The sequence below is a fragment of the Pongo abelii genome, chromosome 2 (genome assembly GCF_028885655.2).
Source record: "Pongo abelii isolate AG06213 chromosome 2, NHGRI_mPonAbe1-v2.0_pri, whole genome shotgun sequence".
NCBI lineage: Eukaryota > Metazoa > Chordata > Mammalia > Primates > Hominidae > Pongo > Pongo abelii.
This window is the reverse complement of record NC_085928.1, coordinates 90,826,836-90,840,975: the sequence shown is the minus strand read 5'-3', so window position 1 is coordinate 90,840,975 and position 14,140 is coordinate 90,826,836. Positions and strand designations below refer to the sequence as shown.

Genomic DNA, 14,140 nt, shown 5'->3' with positions numbered 1-14,140 from the left:
AGAGATTAAATCATTGTATGCTGAGTGGGACTTTTATGTAGTTCTCAGTCTCACTGTGTGTAATTTTACAGAGCAGGCATGGGGGAGTGTGGTGGGAAGAACCTCATTACTAGGGAGAAGCTTCACACCCTAGAAGAACACAAACATTGCTGTTTTCAAAGTTATAAAAATAAGTTCTAGTTTTTTCCTTACATCTGTTTTCTTTCCTAGAATAGGAAAGAGAAACAGAGAGACCGACTTTGAGTTGCCTAGAAAAGGACAAAAAAATCCAGCTGTAGTGACAGCCTGGCAATGGCAGAAGGAAACGGCCCACTCTTATCTGTATATTATGTCACGTGCCTTGAAAATGTGTGGTGCCTGCACAATGGTCCCATTAACCTCCCTCTCTGCTTCCTTCTATTCCTGAAAGAAAGAAATGTTAGGACATTCTTAGCGTCCCCTCAAGCAGGTGGCTGGAAGTCCCACGGTATACCTTATGGGGTCAAGCTGGTGTCAACTGAGTGGTGGAGACCTGTGTTCTCTCTCCTTCCCCAACCCCAGCCCATCCCCAATAGAATGGCATTTTGTGAGCCATGAGAGGACTTAGATTCTCCAGGGCTGAGAGGTTCAAACAGAGAGGATTGGCAAGTATTCAAACTGACTTGCTAGTCTGATACTCTGGCAGCCAGAGCTGAGACATGAAACCATCAGGGCTTGGGGCGTCATGAAGTGACAACTGGAAAACCAGGACTCACATTCTTAATTCCCCTTCCAGGATCCCACTGTGGGAATTCAGAGGCCCTGGATGTCATCAGAACTTTAGACTCTCTCGGTGATAAAGCTCCCCTACCTGTGTGGTAACATGTAGAAAGCTCATTTAAAATGGAGATTCCAGCCAGGTACGGTACACTGCTTGCTGTAATCCAAGCACTTTGGGAGGCAGAAGCAAGTGGATCACTTGAGGTCAGGAGTTCAAGACTAGCCTGGCCAACATGGTGAAACCTCGTCTCTACTGAAAATACAAAAATTAGCCAGGCATGGTGGCACACACCTGTAGTCCCAGCTACTTGGGAGGCTGAGGCAGGAGAATCACTTGAACCCGGAAGGTGGAGGTTGCAGTGAGCCAAGATCGCGCCACTGCACTCCAGCCTGGGCAACAGTGCAAGACTCTGTCTCAAAAAAAAAAAAAAAAAAAAATGAAGATTCCACGACCCTACCCCAGAGACATATTTAATCAGTATCTGGGTGAAGCCCAAGGATTGGCATCTTAAATAATCCCCATGTGAGCCTTAGACTTGTGGAAATTGGAGAACTGCTGACCTAAAAAGAATCAGACAGAGCTTTGATTTCCAATAGCCTGATATTTTGTGTTTTAACATTGATTGATTTTTTTTAAATTTGGGATTACACTTTGATTTCAGCAATTACCTTATTTATTATACTTAACACAATAAAAAATTTTTAAGTACCATAAAAAACAAATGGATGTTTTTATTTTTTGTTATATTCAAATTTTCTATTATGACATATATTACTCTTAGAAAGAAAAACAATAAACTTGAAAAGAAAGCAAATGATAATTTAAATGTGGTAGTAATGGGTGAACAGTAGCAATTTCACCCCCCTCAACAATGTGCTTTTGAGCATGTCCCCTTAAAAAAGGCTGAAGTGCTAGTTGCATTCTCTACCTCAGCCAAATACAAATGAAGGTAGAGATCAAAAAGTAGGGTGGATATGTTAATCCTTTTATATATATATATATATATATATGGCAAAGATCATCATCATCATCGTTGTCATAGATATCATTATTATCATCAAAAAAGGCCACTTTTGATAAGTTTACCATATACCAGGACAGTGGAAATCACATAACACAATTATACCCATCAGTGCTAACAACACCTCTATGAGACAGCTACTCTAAACTCCACTTGACAAGTGAGCAAACTATGGCTCACTGAGATTGAATGCCTTGCCCTAGGTCACATAGCTAGTAAGTGGCAAGGCCATACTTAGAATGTCTGGATCTGACTCACATCAAAGACCATGACCTTCACCACCACACTGTAAAGAGCAGCAATGATGCCCTTGAGTTGACAAGTCCCCACAATTGCAGAGACTTCCTCCTCATTCCTACATTTATAGCCTATTCCTCATACCAGGCAAACCAGGAAGGTCAAGAGGAATTTAGCGAATGGTTCTCAGAGATATTGTTTTCCTTGGGACTCAGAATCACTGGCATTAATTTTCCAGTTGATTTCCTGAGTCCAGGAATAAACTGTGAAGGAAGAACGACTCTAGGCTGGAACTGAAATTATTGTTTTTTTTCCTTTTTGCAGCTGGCTAGAATTTGAAATAAATAAGTTGTTGCTGACACAGTTTGTAGAATTTCTCATTTTTCATTTTGAAAGATTCTATGCCAAACTAGCAGCTGTCACTTAGAGACTGTTAAGGAGTCACACAAACGACAGGGTTTTCTAAGAATAAAGTTTTTCCAAAGGGTTTAGTGCTATAGCCGATTCTCCTTTCCCTGACAAGGGGTGGATTGTGGAGGGAAGAAGGAGATGAGCTGAGAGGTCCCAGATACTAATCAAAAAACCTGAACATCTTTGATTGCAGTGAAGGATCTTTAGTTATCATCTCTTTAGGCTTCATGCTGTGATATAAGAAGTAAGTGTAAAGTGCAGAGAATCACTTTTCCTAAGTACAGAGCTGGGGCTTCTTCCAAGGTATGCTTGATTACCTTTTGGTATCTTTAGAAATTAGCTATGAATTATGCTCAACAATCTCTGTACATGTGTTTTATTTTAGTACAAGCACCAGGGGGTTCACTTGCCACTATTCTTCCACCATCTTGCATTCCGTTGTCTAAAACAGTTAAATTTTCTGTTGTTTATAACCACATTTAAAAATATCATTTTTTATTAGAAAAAGTAGCACTTTTTTTGTTTTTGTTCTGTTCTAGAAATCCTTTTAGCAAAACTATGGAGACAGTAAAAAGATCAGTGGTTGCCAAAGGTTGAGGGAGATGTGGGGTGTGGAAGGAATGAATAATTGGAGCACAGAGGATTTTTTTAAGGCAGTGAAACTACTCTGTATAATACTATAATGATGGATACATGTCATTATAAATTTCTCCAAGCCCACAGAATGTACAGCATCAAGAGTAAGCCCAGATATGAACTGTGGACTTTGGATGATAACAGTATGTCACTATATGTTCATTAATTGCAACAGATGTACCTCTCTTGGGCAGAATGTCAATAACGGAGGAGACTGTGCCTGGGGAGGAGAGGCGTTATATGGGAACTCTTTGTATTTTCCTCCCAATTTTTCTGTGAGCCTAAAACTGCTATTAAAAAAAGTATTTTTTTTAAATCCTATTATGTAGAAATGAATTAGAATATTAAAATCCTTCTTAATGTAACTTCTCAGAGATAATCTCCACAAAAGTTTTGATGTACATTATTTCAGAACTTTTCTTTTTATGCATTCATTTTTATAATTTTGATGTAAATATTATTTTACTAGTCATTTTTATTAAAAAGAATAATTATAAATATATTTTCATGTCAACCCTTATGGATCTACCACCTGTTTTTTGGACCTCATAGCTATACTATAATTTCTTGCATGACAATATCATAATTTATGATGCCAGTTACCTATGTGGACAGTTAGGTTATTTTGGTTTTTCACTGTCACAAACAATGGTACAATTAAAATAATTTTGTAAACTCATCTGTCAGGTAAGTCCCTGGGCCAAAAGGTATACACACCTTAAATTTTTATAGATTTTGCCAAACTCCTCTCCAAAAGGCAATTTATATGCCTATCAGGAGGATATGAAAGTGCCTGTTTCTCCATTCTTCCTAATATGGAATACTTACAAATGCATTTACTAATTACTTTAGTGATAATTAATACTTTTTAATATAATTATCAGACATTTTTATTCCTGGCAAAAAAAAATTTAAGAAGAACATGCTCACATTTCTTTATATCTAATCGCTGGCATACCCACCTTATCTCTTGTCCACCTGCCCCCAGTTGTTTTATTGTCAGTATTCCTCAATGCATACCTTTGATTTACTAATTGATGCAACTCACTTTCAGTATGGTACCAGGCACTATGCTTGGCAATGAAGGGAATTTAAAAATGAAAAGGGAATGGGCTCTTTTTTTATGGAGCTTCATCCTTTTTAAGAATAGCTTGATATTGATCAAGTTAAAGCACAGAGACATTCCATGGCTCATCCATCACCCACTGCAAGTCCTCGGTTGTACAGGAGTTTGCATAAATATTCCTGAAATCCTTACCCAATATGACCATCACACAGAGTCACACTGCAGATAAATAGAATTAAGGTCTCTTAATCTTTACTAATGACAAAGCAGTCTATGACAAATCGCCCAAATTAACAAATTAATATTTACACAGTGTGAACGAACATTTTGAAAATTTGTATATTGAATTAATTTACATCATGGTGCTCATCTTAACAACCCTCATTAAATGTTGGCATTGAAAAGAGTTTGTTTCATAGTACTTACAAAGAAAACTCATTTTCTAGTCCCTGTTTCCTCACAGATACAATGTATGGTGAAAGAGTTTGTCTTCAGGTTTAATTTTAAACAGTTTATTCTTATTTATCTCTAGATTTAGTTTATGTCTTGCTAAAATGAGAAGGGACTTGTTCCTTCAGTATTCTTCTAAGTCATCACAATTGTCAAGAGAGAGTAAATGCCACGGATAATATGCCATTATATATGTTGTGGGGTGTTCTTTTTTTTTTTTTCTTGTCAGTGTGAACCACCATCTTTGACACAAACTTTGCCATTTCCAAATGTGAAATTACTACTCTGATTACCATGGTCTTTAGAGATGGAATTCAGTCTCTCTGCAGAGTGAATATTCTTTAAAGACTGATAAAGCTTAGTGTTTCCTTTATACAGATTTTTAAAAAGTAAAGCATAAATATTCCGTATGGGAACAAACAGTGGCACAGAAGAAAATGAATGTAAATTCCTTATGTTGTGCAAGACTAAATGAAAATGTAATGTGAATTCCTCCCTAACTCAGGCTCATCACTGGTGCCAGATGACTATGTGTTTCTGTAGTTTTAAAAATCACTTCAATTTTCAACCAAATGCTGCTAGCCAGATAAACAGTGTGTCTCTGGTGCTTTTTATAATGCTTTTTAGAAGAGAAATACAGGGAGTAAGAAAAAAAAGTACACTCAGCTCTTCTTTCAAAGTCTCACTGTACATCAGCCGAAATACTCAGAGATGTGTTGAACTTTTGAGCCCTCATTCATTCACTCATTTGGTCAGTACATCTGTGTCAAGTGTGTAACCAGATGAGGATAGGGTGCTTGCCCTCAGCAACAGAACTAGTCCATCTTTAGCGATGTTTGGGATCTAAGGGCACCACCATCTTAGCTAATTGGATAGGAGGTGGGCACTAATTTATCAGCCAGTCAATAATTTATGAATGGTTCCTTGGAAAAAGACTCGTTCATTCATTGAGCACATTTTTTGAATGCCTGCACTGTGCCAGCAGCTGTCCTTGGTGCTGGGAATCCAGTGGAGAGCAAGATTGATTGGGGCCTTCTCATGGAGCTTCATGTTGTAGTGGGAGGAAGGAAGGGAGAAAATAAGCAAGCAAACGAGCAAGAGACCAAGATTGTGTCAGATTAAAATAGGTACCATGACAAAAATTAAACAGTGATGTGATGAATAATTGGGGAAACGTAGGCAAAGAGATCCCTTTTATGAGGAGACATTGAGCAGAGACCTGAATAGCAAGAAAGATGAACGATTGCAAAGATCTGGAGAAGAGATTCTTACAGATGGAACAGCAGGAGCAAAGGCGGGAAGAGGCCTGGTGTGGTAAAGGAATAGAAGGAAGACTAGTGTGGCGAGAACACAGTGCGTAAGTGCAGAGTGTGATGCAGTGAGGCAGGGAGGAGCCAGTATCAGACATGGCCTCATGGGCCCAATAAGGTGTGTGAATTTTTTTCTCCATGAAACGGGCATCTTTTGCTTACAACTACAGAAGTAGGCCAGCCGTGGTGGCTCACACCTGTAATCTGAGCACTTTGGAAGGCTGAAGCAGGAGGATCGCTTGTACCCAGGAGTTCAAGACCAGGCTGGGCAACACAGTGGGACCTCACCTCTAAAAAAAAAAGAAAAAGAATAAAAAATTAAAAAAAAAAACTGCAGAAGTGCCATGATCTGATTTCACATTTTAATAATTATTTTAGCTGCTATGTGAAAAAAAATGTTTTTTGGTGGAACGAGGAGACCAGTTAAATGGTGGTTACAGATAGTCTAGGCAACAGTTGATGGTGGCTTAATTCAGGTTTTAGTGGTTCAGAGAGAGAAAACTGGAATAATTTAGGATATATGTAAAGGTATAATCCATAGAACTGGCTAATAGAAAGGATATATGGGCGAGAAGGTTAGGCAAAGGAGGAATGAGGTTTTGGGGTCCAAGAACTGGGAGGATGATGGTGGGAGGTTGTGGAATATCAGTTGGTTGTTCTATTTTGGACATGTAAATTTGTAATATTTATTAGATGCAATAGTTTTTTTCTTAATAAATGAGGAAATGACCTGTTGTAGAAAGCTGCACCAGACCAACTCAATTTCTTATTTGGGGAATTTGCACTAAGAAGCTAGAGAGAGTAGGAACAAAGGAGAGATAGAGTTTCACATCATTGATGAGGTACAGTCAAGACCAAAGAGGCAATGAAGAACTCTATATAAGCCAAAATTATAAGGAAGCAGAAAACTCTGAATCAAGAAGGAAGCCACTTCCTTCAGAGGTGAAGTAAAGTATCAGAGGAACAAAGACACCTTGAGAAACCAGCAGGATGCATGTCCTGTGACAGAGACAGGAGGTGAGTTAATCCTAGAGCTGCCTCTGTATTTCTTACTTTCTAGCTCTGTTCATATGTATCCTTCCAAAAGTACCCTCATTTCTTGATGTAACCTAAATGGGTCTCTGTTTCTTTCTAATACAATAACCTATTTGAAATAAATACACAGGCACACTGAGGACCACCAAGATTAGTATGACAAAGTCATTGTCCTCAAGGAATTCACAGTTCAGTGAAGAAGAAAAGATAATCATACAAAAAAAAAAACTGTTTTGTAAAGTCAAAATGGAAGGCTAAAGGTGTTAAAACGCTATTTATTTGCCATTGGGATTAAATTTTTTTAAAATTAAACAAAAAATATGCAACTTGCTCACTGGAATCTGCATTAAGTAATAGAAAGTGTAAGTAACAATTTCTAGCAGGAAATAGATGGTATTAAATAAGATAAGAGTTTCCCAATTTGGAACATGGTTTTTACCCATACCTGCATACCACCTGGACTGTTTACTTAATATTTTCGTTTGACTAAAAACTCACTTTTGTAATTGAAATGTATACTTTACCCCATCCTAAACGATAATACCCTTGAAACAATGTGAAAATAAAGAGCAGTCCTCTATGCCTCCACAGTCATCTCAATCATCAAGGCTACATGTACTAGATTCTTGAAAACACTGACTTAGAGAAAAAAAGAGCTCGAACCCAGGGTTACGAGATCTGACTTTGGACTTGCCTCCCTCGCCAATCAACTGTGGGATTCTGGGTGAGTCAGTCTGTTTTTACGTCTGCAATGAAATGACTACAATATCAGCCCTGCCCACCTTACAAGGTGATTACAGATCAAACAAACGAAAGTGTGTCAAAATGGTTGAAAAAAGAAAAAGTGTTCAATAAATGACAGTGCTTATTATGGATGCAGATGTGGACCATAATGATCATATAGTGGCTTCCTAAAATGAATATCCCTTGGGAAAATGCTGGCATTTTAAAACCAAAAAGAATGGTTTCTCCTCTAAGCTGTGTCCCCAGGATGTTCCAGCTCTTATCTTCTCAAAACTTGTTTTCACTCACACAATTTGATCACTGCTCATTCACTGCTTTTGTTGTATTTCCAATTATTTCTAGCAAGCAAGCCTCATCTTCCCAAATATATTAAAAAGTCCCCAGAGAACTCACTCAAATGAGTTAACAATTACAAAATAAACTATACATCATAGTACATAGTGTGGTATAGACAAGGATTTAGTGCTATTTATGGGCTGAGTCTTTGTACAAGTTATTAATCTCTCTGAACCTATTTTCTAATTTGGAAAATGAAACTAATAATCCCTATTTTGCAAGTTTTTTGTGACATTCAATGAAATAATGATAGTTAATTGCTTAATACAGTGCCTGGCCCATGGCAAATTGTAAAAAAAATTAGCCATTATTATTGCAAGAGTGATGAGCATTACTATTCGCACTGGTGACACACCAGTATTAGGGGTCTAGAATTCTAAATGTCATTATACTCACCTCATAGGGTTATTAAGAAAATTAAATGAGGCTGGGAGTGGTGGCTTATGCCTGTAATCTCAGCACTTTTGGAGGCTGAGGTGGGCAGATTGCTTGATCTCAGAAGTTCGAGACCTGCCTGGGCAACATGGTGAAACCTCGTCTTTACAAAAAGTACGAGAATTATCTGAGAATGGTGGCATGCCCCTGTAGTCCCAGCTACTTGCTGGGCTGAGATGGGAGGATCACTTGCACCTGGGAGGTTGAAGCTGCAGTAAGCTGAGTTTGTGTTAGTGCTCTCCAGCCTGGGTGACAAAGAGCTACTCTGTCCCCCACCACTCCCCCACAAAAAAAAAAGAAAGAAAAGAAAAAGAAAAAAGAATAGAATAGAAAAGAAAAGAAAATGAAAGTTATCACATGTAAACACGGTCTGGCACATGATAAGTGCTTAATAAATATGATGAGCCTTTGCTATCATCATCAGCTTTTGTTATCTCAGTGTCTACTATTGTAAGTGTTACTTTGGATAAAGTAGGGTATGATGACTTTAAGAATTTTGAGTTGTAGAAAATTCTGCATCTAATCATAATTGACTATGTTGTTATCTATTTTTTGAAATACTCTAAGAATTTAACACAATGTTAGAAAGTAATAGATACCTAAAAGATCCTACATGATGAAAAGGAGAGATTAGCATATGGTTTGATTTGAACAAGTAAAACTTCTTACTGATAAAGAGCTAGACCTGTGCTATTATATACTAGCTACATGCACTCACTTGAAACGTGGCTGGTCTGAATGGAGGCATGCTGTAAGTGTAAAATACACATTACATTTCAAAGACTTAGTATGAAGAAAATAATATTTAAATCTCATTAATAATTATTTATATTGATTACACATAGACACAAGTGATATTTTGGATATATTGGTTTATATAAACATGTTATCAAAATTTATTTCACCTGTTTCTTTTTATTTTTTTAATGTAGCTACCAGAAAATTTAAAATTGCACATGTAGTTCCCATTAGTGGCTTGCATTCTAGTTCTGTTGGGCAGTGCTGATCTAGGACTTTTTTAAGACTTCATTTTTTAGAGCAATTTTAGGCTCACAGCAAAATGGAGAGGAAAGTACAGAGATTTCTCATAACCCCCCTTCCCCGCCATGTGCATACCTTCCCCCTTTATCAATATCCCCCACCAGAGTAGTGCATTTGTTAAAATTGATGAACCTACACTGACACATCATTATCACCCAAAGTCCACAGTTTACCTTAGGGTTCACTCCTGTTGTTGTATGTTCTATGGGTTTGAGTAAATGTACAATGACATATAATCACCACTATAGTACTATATGGAGTATTTTCACTGCCCTGAAAATCCACTGTGATCTGCTTATTCACCACCCTCACCACCTCCAACCTCTGACAACCATTGATCCTTTTTCTGTCTCCATAGTTTTGCTTTCTCCAGAATGGCATATAGTTGAAATCATACAGTATGTGGCTCTTTCAGATTGGCTTATTTCACTTAGTAATATGCATTTAAGTTTTCTCCATGTCTTTTCTTAGCTTGGTAGCTCCTTTCTTTTTAGCACTTAATAATATTCCATTGGATGTACTGCAGTTTATCCCTTCACCTACAAAAGGACATCTATGTTGCTTCTGAGTCTCTAGGATTATGAATGAAGCTACTATAAACATCTCTATGCAGATTTTCATGTGGACATAAGGTTTTAATTCTTTAGGTAGATACTAAGGAATGGAATTACTAGGTCACATGGTAAGAGTATGTTTAGTTTGTGTAAGAAACCACCAAATTGCTTTCCAAAGTAGCTGAGCCATTTTGCATCCCCACCAGAAATAAACATTTGGTGTTATCAGTGTTCTGGATTTTTGCCATTATAATATTAAGAGGTATGTAATTGTATCTCATTCTTTTAATTTGCATTTTTTTCTGATGACTTGTGATGTGGAACATCTTTTCATATATTTATTGGCCCTCTGCATATCTTCTTTGGTGAGGTGTCTGTTAAGGTCTTTGGCCCATTTTTTAATCAGAATGTTTCCTTATTGTTGAGGTTTAGAAGTCTTTTGTGTATCCTGGATAACAGTCCTTTATGAAATGTATCTTTTGCAAATATTTTCTCCAAGTCTATGGCTTGTCTTCTTCATTCTCTTTATAATCTAGGCCATTTAAGAGTTCAAATGTTGGCAAAATATTGTGGCACGTCTTATAATTGTACAATATCAAAATGGCCTTTTTGAACTGAAAACAGTAGCAAAATTCTCAGACTTTTAATCTCAACTCTTTTTTACTGCTTTTTGTTTGTTAAAGCTATTTTCTCCAATTATTGTTTTGTAGAAAGTCACAGTTTTAAGGAGGTAGGGTTTAGTCATCTATTCTAGTTTTGTTATTTGTTTACATCTCATTTTATTTAAAATGTATTATTTTCTAACAAAACATTTAAGGGTTGTTTCTACTGGATTAAAAAGTATAGAAGAGTAACAGTACCTCCCAAAACTAACAAACTAACAAAATACCAAACATACAAACAAATAATGTTAGAATTATATGTATAATCTTAAAGGACAGTCAGTGGCTAAGGTGATGAGTCTGAAAAAAATGAATTATTTAGATATCAATAATATTTTAATTAATTTTATATGAACAGGATATTGCCTTTAGTAATGCCATTATACCCAGCATTAACAGATTATAGAAGATTACCATTTCCTACTTAGTATTCCGTATTAACTTGTGAATCTAGTGGATTTTTGTTGAAAACCTTATGTTATTTTCATACGCACATTTCCAAATCTTTAGCAAGTACTATATACAACAGGATAACCTTTTAATGAGTTATTTTATATTAATTGTTGAAATTAAAATATTTTACCAAATAATATGTTGATAATGTTTTAAATTATCATATGCATCTATGCATCCACATGTAGGTCTGACTGTTCAGACTTTTGGGAATATTATAAAATTAGGAGCCCTGGTAAGCTAAGAGTCAATACGAACTGCTTTACTTCATGAAGATCTTGCAAACAAAATCTCAACAACTGTCTGAAGCTCGCAAAATAATTTTTTATAACGAGATATTAAGTACCAACTTGCTTTAGCTTAGAACTGGTGATTCACAGAATAGAACAAATAAAACGTTCTTTCTGTAATCTACTCACCTCCATCTTCCTTCTTCACTCTGCAGGTTTGTAACAATCCACCCTCCTCCAAATTTACAAACCATTTGCTTTTCCAAAGTTTATCTACAAGTCAGTCATTGCCCCTTTGAGTGCAATGTGTATTACGTTCCAGGGCTAGCCCACCAAACCTCCTATGTTGCTAAAATGCTATGCATTTACACTGAACAACCCAGATGCAACATAATTAATGAAAAGAGATTGCCACAAAATTAAATATTATTTTAAAATATGTCTTGATCTATACTTGAAAAAAGGCAGTTTTTAATTAGCAAATGAAGAGAAAATGGGAGAGACTTCTGTGGCCATTCTGAAAGTTAGTTTGGGAACTTTCAAAGACTATCGAGGTTAATGGCAAAGATTCTGTATAGCATCTAGTAGAATTTCCAAATGTCAGACTTATTACCCTTAAATGCATTAGCCACGATAGGGTCCTGTGTGACTCACGTGGACAGAGGGGTGTAGGGGAAGTGACAAAAAGAGAGCAAATCAGAGTAGAGAGATTTCTGAGATGACTGAGATAGAGGTGAAAGTCAGAAGAGGGAGGTGAATCAAGAGAGTGTGTCTCTGTGAGTGAAAGATGGTAAGTGAACTGGAAACAGAAGGAAGAAAAGAGAATGTATGGAGCATACTGTCAGTGATCAGTGATAACAGCTCTCATTTACTGAGCTCCCACACTGGGCCAGCACTGTGCCAAGTGCTTTAGACACAAGTAATTTTCACAATGAAAGTCTCACTTATAAATGACAAAACCAAGGCCCAGAAGGTTAAATGTTAGGTTGAAGCATGTGAAATTGACACATTTATAGATCAAAACCAGGTGAATACTGACAATTTTATGTGAAAAGACCTCAACTTAACATCTTCCTGAAGGACACAGGGCTAGTAAATTTTGGAATGAGGTTTTAAATGCCTCAGATACCTGGCTCCAAAACACTAGTTATTTCCCCTACTTTTCACACTTTCACACAACGATACTGGTGAGAAGTAAAAATATCTTAGGGGAGAAGCTTGAGTCAGACAAGACCTCATTCTGGCCATGAAAATGGTCCCATCGAAGAAGGAATGCTTTTTAGGGCCAAGTGGAGGGTAGGGAACAGAGTAGAACTAATTATTTGAATGCATGGGTTATTTGCGGGTCTGCTTTTGCAGCTTGAAGGTTGTCTACAGTAAATAGTTTGTATGTATTAAAAAGTTAATTGATAAAGTGAAGACCATTTCTGCAATAGCATGCTTACATTGTAACGTGTTTATATACAAGATGAATATTTTATTCCTTTCACCCTAAGAAAGCAGGGTTTTATTGGTTATCAACAGCTAACATCTTTATGCAAATTATTCCATTGGAATTGGCTGTGATTTTCATTCCAATTGGCTGCATGTTTTAGTCAACAATATTCTAACAGCTAGATGAGTTCAATCAATGACATTAATGCCTTATGAAGGGCCTTCTTTGCCGACCCTTTTATTGATTTTTGTATTTTTATGTCCTCTAAGATTTCCTCATTGGGCTGAAACCTCTACCTGTTGATAAATAGCTCTGTTGTTCTGGACTTACTTCATTTTTTTCTGAGTATTAAGGGAGCACCTAGATTACTCCTCCACACTTTGTTGTCACTCAAACTTAGATGCTCCTCCCTTTCTTCCTTCCTTCCTTCCTTTTCTCCTTGCTTCCTCACTTTTTTCCGTCTCTCTCTCCCTCCCTCTCTTCCCTTTCCCTCCTCTCTCTTCTTCCTTCCTTTCTTTCCTTTCCCTGACTTAGCCTTACAGAGCAAATTTGCAATACAAACCATTGATTGAACATGGGCCCCAATGCCCAGATTGGACAATGGGAAAGGCCTAAGGTGACTGATGGAGGACATATGCTTCTTTCCAAATCTGCACTTTCTAATTCTCAGTTAATGACACCCAAAAAGCTAATAGTTATTAATTGTAGGCCACAAAATTTTCCTAATGGACTTTCTCATTTATTTTGAGAAAACTTATTTTGTCTCCTCCAGGTGAATGAGTTAGGCCAGTGACCCCAAAGTGATTTTTCGGAACTATTAATCCTGTGAAATGCTCTTCAAAGAAAGGATTTAAATGCTGTTGAGAAACACCATTTACTGGCCCCCTTTATGATGTACGTTGAAATAGTAAATGCTCTGAGAAGTCCTACAGTAGAAAAATCTGTTTATTTTTGTTCATCTGGCATTTCCCAAACTCATTTGATCAATGAAACTTTTCTTAAAGTGTTAAGATCTTTTCACATCACACAATTAGTTTTTCATATAGCATACTTTGGGAAATGTTGAGTTAGACATTAACAAATTTTCTCATTTTAACTGCAAAAGAGGAGGTATAATCTTAAAAAGATCATTTTAAATTAAAAGTTAAAAACCTCCATGCTGCCTCCAAAACATATGATGGCCCCTGAGCACTGGGCTATGAGAACCTTGGCTTCATGTTCAATGAGTTGATACCGAAGAGACTGCAGACTCAAACACCAATAGTGTCATGCAAGTAGCATAAATGATAAAGAAGACAGGATATAAAACACCACAGTGCAAAAGGAATGAATAGACAGACCCACT

At 36.9% G+C, this 14,140-nt stretch overlaps 1 protein-coding gene across 3 annotated transcripts in view; it reads left to right on the top strand.

Moving 5' to 3' along the window:
- The window catches only part of SYNPR (synaptoporin), a 340,575-nt gene that overhangs the window by 219,409 nt on the left and 107,026 nt on the right, over positions 1–14,140 (top strand).